Source organism: Oreochromis niloticus, linkage group LG9, assembly GCF_001858045.2.
Source record: "Oreochromis niloticus isolate F11D_XX linkage group LG9, O_niloticus_UMD_NMBU, whole genome shotgun sequence".
NCBI lineage: Eukaryota > Metazoa > Chordata > Actinopteri > Cichliformes > Cichlidae > Oreochromis > Oreochromis niloticus.
Genome location: NC_031974.2, coordinates 711,089 through 716,942, shown reverse-complemented (window position 1 = coordinate 716,942; position 5,854 = coordinate 711,089). Strand labels below are relative to the sequence as shown.

The window sequence follows — 5,854 nt, the reverse complement described above, 5'->3', positions numbered from 1 at the left end:
AGTACGCTTGGGGAGAGTGATTGTGTGTACAGCGTCTCTTTATGTCTGTCTCCACGTTGGTTGAGTGTGGAATAATTGCTTATGAGAGCATGAGGGTGGGAATGGATGTTTGTATCTGTGTGTGCCTGTATGTCTGTGTCTATATGTCAGGTTGGGTATCAGACGCCACCTCTCTGGGGACATCTCAGGCCCTCCAAGGTTTGGAGGCCTATCTCCCCCCACCACTTCCCCTGCCGGTGGCGGACGCCCTCAGACATCGGTGCGTTGGTGGTTCTGTGTGTCCGGGGGTGGGCGCCCAGGTACACACCGGCTCACTCCTTGGCGGCTGCTTATCGGGGCCTGGAGCCTGGGGCTCGCTCGGGCCACTTCGGAGGCGGGGTGCCCTCGGCCTCTCGGCCCGGAGCTCGGTCACTCAGGTACAGCTGGCTGCCGGCGGAGCTCACGGGCACGTCACTGCAACCCCCCTGGCTTCTGCTCCGCGGCTGCTGAGTGACCCCTCATCTGGGACTCTCCTCAGCTCCTTCTGGGACAGCGACGCAGCTGCCCCTCTGTTGGTCTTCCTTGGTCTCTTGTGTTCTGGGGGCCTCTGGATGTCTAGAGTTTTGATCTCCTCCATACCTGCGTCATGCCCTGGAGGACGGGGCAGTGGCCCCCCACACCCTCTAGCCGATCATTACATGAAGGAACCTTTTTAAAAAAAAAACAAGCGCGTTCATGCTCACAGGTGTACACACAGGTGATCACACACACAAACTACACCCTTTTTGGCTCCTACCTCAAAGCACACTGTGCGCTGTCGATCTTACGTGCTGCACAATGTTTAATATTTAGTATTTACTGTCATATTCCCATAGATCATTGTGATGATGTTTATTACTTTCGTTTTCTTCTGCTTGCTTTCTTCTTTCTTTCTCAACAGGTGATCCAGGTGATCGATATATGTATTTTTTGTCTGCTTATTCTGTTGGTTTTTGGTTTTTTGCCCTTTTTCCCCGTCCCTCTTCCCCACTGTTTTTCTTTCCCTCTTTCTTTCTCCCCTTTCCTTCCCCCAGTCAAGTCTGTCCCGTATTCAGCAAGTGAAAATAAAATAAACAATAAAAGGTGAATCAAACGGACCATTACGGCAAGGCTGGGATGGTCCATTTGGTAAAGTAAATCCGTTGGGCATCTTTCTTCGCCTTTAGACAATAATTCTGATGGCAAAAGAACCAAACGGGACAGGTTAAAAAGAAAGAAAAAAAAAAAGAGGCTTTTCCTTCTGCAAGCTACCACTGTAAATGACAAAATGATCTTTGCCCAATTAAATTAAGGTTACACTGACTCGGTGCTCCACATAGTGGTACAAATTACACTGAAGGAGAGTACAGGACCAGGTCAAGTTTCATTTTCATCCTTTTTATGGACAAAGTCACAGCAGTTGTTTCATATTCTGTTCTTAGTTGAAGGTTTTAAAATGAACAGGTTTAAAACCATTTAGAGTTTTGGGAGTAGGGATTAACACAGAATCAGAAGGTTGAAAGATTGTATAGAGTATTAGCAGAGATTCCTAGAGCTTTAGTCACATGATCATTGTGATTAACTGATTGTGAGAAGCTTCTGTCACAGTGTCTGCATTTGTATGGTTTCTCTCCTGTGTGGACTCTTATGCTTTTTAAGGTCACCTGCAGTGATGAGTGACGACCCACACTGGTCACAGACATGCTTTTTAAACCCTTTGTGGAAGAGTTCATGTTGTTTTAACTCACTTGGAGTGGGGAAGCCTCTCCGACATTCTTTGCAGTAGTTCATTTTGTCTCCTGTGTGTCTACGTTAATGTAGTTTTAGGCTTCTTTCCTGGTTAAATGTTTTTCCACAAAGGTCACAATGAAATGGTTTCCCACCACAACAACGATGATAGGGTTGAGAACTGGATCCATCTGTGTCGCTCTGCTTCTAAACAAAGACACAAAGACAGTGTAAGTCAGGGAATTCCTTCAACATTTTTATCCTGAATGTCGCCTGAAATAAAGAGCAGCTCTGCCAACGTCCAATCACATTTTACTGTTCACATTGTAACACTCGGGTGACTACAAAACTACCACCATATTACTACTATAATATTTATTACTATGGCACTCATTTGATACTGCAGTAACACTAACATCATACTAAAGTATTATTGTGGTAATACTGCAATATCACCACAATAAAACAAAACCATTATAATACCAAAGTTGTGCGAAAGAAGTCATTAATGTAATTGTGAACAACAGCACCAAATTATACAAGTACAGAAAGACAATAGAGTCATCAAAATGAAATGAGGAACTCCCAGTGAAAGACTAGTGAGTGATTTTGGGCAAAGCTGTGCCTATTTCTTTTTTATTTAAATGATCATTTCCATTAACAAATAAATAAATCTGAGAACGTTCTCACCAGGTCCCCCGAGTTAGATGGCTTTAGTGACTTACAGAACTTCTTTAATGTAGAAAGTTAATTTCAAATAAAGTGAATAAATGAAAGTTTTCCTTGAGTTACAGGCCCTCAAAATAAACACAGGTTATTTAAAATGTTGCACTTTAAAGTTGTTATTTTTCCACAGCATGTTTGTAGTGATAATGTGAAATTTTGAGGGCTTAAAAAAATAAAATAACAACAACAACAATAATAATAATAATTTTTAAAATCTAGCTACCTATTTTAAGAAAACAAAATTCTTGCTGCTCCCCCATTTACTTTTTCATAAGCTCATCAAGCTCAAATTAAAAATTGCCCAGCACTGCTTTCACCTAAAGTTGCTAATGTGCTAACACAGTTTAATAAGCACAGTTGTTCCAAACACCACAAAACATTACATACCTCACAGTAACTGCATTTGTACAGTTTCTTTCTGGTGTGGATCTGTTGGTGGACTCTCAAGGATTTTGGATATTTAAAAGCCTTCTCACACAGGTCACATTTATAAGGCCTCTCCTCTGTGTGGGTAAGTTTGCGGTATTGCAAGTCTGCATCTGTTGCAAAACGTTTCTCACACTGATCACAGCAGTACAAATGTCTGGTGTGAATGTGTAGGTGTTTATTTTGGTTCTCTTTGCGGCTAAAGGTTTTTCCACAGATGTTACAGCTGAATGCATTAATTCCAGAGTGGGTAACTAGGTGCATTCTTAAGTGGTTCCTTTGATTAAAAGCTCTTCCACACTGATCACAGCTGTATGGTTTAACTCCACGGTGGATGAGCTTATGCCTTTCCAAACCATCTTTCCGGGTAAAACATTTCCCACATTGATGCTTTTTTAGGCCACTTTGCTGAGTAAAGAACTTCCCACACAAGTCACATCTGAATGGTTTTACTCCACTGTGGATGAAAAGGTGTGTTTTTAAGTGTCCAGCCCAGGTAAAAGAGTTTCCCCACATGGTCACAGCTGAACGGTCTCTCTCCAGTGTGGCTGACTGTGTGTCTTTTTAGGAAAGCCTTTGCAGTAAAATCCTTCCCACACTCCTCACAGCTGTATTTTCTCTCTCTCTTTGTTCTGTGAGGTTTGTCGGCCTCCTGAGAGCGCTGACTTCTCGCTCCATGTTGGTCCTGCAGTGACAGAGATACAAACAGAGGCAGTGAGTGAAATGATGTCGTGGAACAAACTGAAACTCCCTCCATGAGTGGAATAAAAGATGTCAACAAACACATTGTAGGTGTGTTACTACCACCTTCTGGCCATTGTTGCACTTTGCAGCCACCAAATACTGCAAAATAAACTAAAGGAAATTTTAGTCAGTTACATAAGCCATTCAATTTGTTATTATGACAATGGCTTTTTGAATTCAGTCTTTCGAAAATACTATATACATATTTTATTTCATTTTATTCTTTAAGTTGAGTTTCTCGTCAGACTGAACTGCAGTTAGTAATGATGGTGAAGACTCTGGGGATCACCACAATAGCAAATTCGACAGCTGCTGGTACAGCATTTCCAAGCCAGTAACAACTGAAATCATACCATTTTGGAGATAAATTATCAGAATTTTAGGAGTAGAACAACCGTCATACGCACTGTCATTACCCTACTGTACTACAAGGAGTTTCAAGGCACACAGAGAGATGAGACCGCAGATGTACTAGGTAATGGAACTGTGGGAACCAGACAGCACAAGATGAAGTGCACTCTGTTTCCTTAACAGTGACAATATGCTTACCATGTGTGTTGAGCTCATCATTTCCTCTATAGTGGCTTAAAATGCCACAGATCTTCTGTTCCTCTGTCAGACTCTCTTCCTCCAGATACTCAGGTGGGAAACAAAACAGTTAATTAAATACAGAGATTAAATACAGAGTACAGCAGCTCACTACATGCTGCTGTTATACTGAGATGATCCTGTTCTACCAAAGTCACTCCAATACACCCAGAATATCTTTCATCTCTCACCAAACATTGATAATAAGACTAAGTTGTCATCCAGATGTTGTCATCAACTCCAGAAGTCCACATAGGGTTCATGAGTCTAGATTACAACCATGTTTACATGAAAAAGGTAGCTCTGATCAGTCAGAACATCTAACAGGAAGAGGTTAAACACGTAAGAAAGAAACAGCAGCTGCAGACACAGCAGTGTGAGAGGAAAAGCACTGCATAGCAGTTTAATATCGCCTGTGCAGTATAAGTGTGTGTGTGTGCTTTAAGTGTTTTGGTCAGTAAGAGCGGAAAAGAGCTACTATAGCAATGTTTAACCCATTTCAAGCCAGGGAGGAGAGCCAGAAGACAGCAAATTAACAGGAACTCTTACTGTTAGGACACAGAAAAATCTGATAAATTAAAATTATTCTTCCATTAAATTCATGGTTCGAGGCATTCTGAGTTTTTATCTCCGGCACTGGTGGCATTTCAGGGTCTGAGAGCAATTTTTTCCAGGGATGGTCATGCTGTTATACGACGCATTCTTCTACTTGTTGATCTTATATCGTGAAACTTAGAGCTACAACATGTATCACCATGGCAACATATTCCAGCAAAAAGCAAATCATTTTAATCATACAACATTGAGGTTACACCCTGAAATGATCTTGATAAGCAGAAATCCTTTCTTGGTGCAGCCTTCTGGGTGTCCTCAGAGTGTTTGTGAGGACCAGTCATGAGGATGACCATGTGGTTCACCCTATGATGATGACATCTTCGTAGCTCAGACTAAACAGACTCTGGCACATTCACAAATTCCAACACTGTCAGGGTTCAGCAGAGAATGGACCCAAACACAGGACTCACAGGAATGCAGGCTTAACATAAACTAACCTTTATTCAGGCTGTCCACTCAAGTCCAAAACGCAAGTGTCCACAAGAGAAAACAAAGTGCACAATCCAACGTAATCGAGAAAGAAAAAACAGAACACAAAAACATTGACGAAAGCACAACAGAGGCAAAGCTGTAAATACTACACCACACTACACACCTACTGAGGGCTAATCAGGACAACTGGACACAGCTGAGGAAAAGAGAGCGAAGAAGTGTAAAAAGCCCTGAGCCTGCCCAGCTGTCTGTAGCTGTTTGTACATTTGGTTTGAAATAAGCAGCTGCAGGTACTTATTAAAGTATTCCCTACTATAGCATTCAAATATTAATTTAACACATTAACACAGGCTACGTCCACACTAGCCCGGATCAATTTGCAAACGGCGTTTTCGTCTGAAAACGCTCCGCGTCTACACTAGCGTTTTCAGTCGTTTTCACAGAGTTGTGTGTCCACATTGAAACGGATGAAAATGCTTACGTTCCAGTACTGCGCATGCGTGAAACGCAAGAAGATTCGACCTGCCTCATTTCTGTCTGCCGTTTATTTACTTTCCGGCTCTTGAAACATCGCAGCAAAATGTCAAGGAAAAGCACC

At 42.0% G+C, this 5,854-nt stretch overlaps 1 long non-coding RNA gene across 1 annotated transcript; it reads right to left on the bottom strand.

The window, feature by feature from the left end:
* Positions 1 to 1,204: 1,204 nt before the first annotated feature.
* On the bottom strand, positions 1,205 to 5,476 carry LOC106096686 (uncharacterized). Its single transcript, XR_001223067.3, has 4 exons — positions 5,262 to 5,476; positions 4,171 to 4,258; positions 2,839 to 3,562; positions 1,205 to 1,932 (listed from the first exon to the last, which is right to left on the bottom strand). It is a non-coding gene; the product is annotated as an uncharacterized LOC106096686 (long non-coding RNA).
* Positions 5,477 to 5,854: the final 378 nt, after the last annotated feature.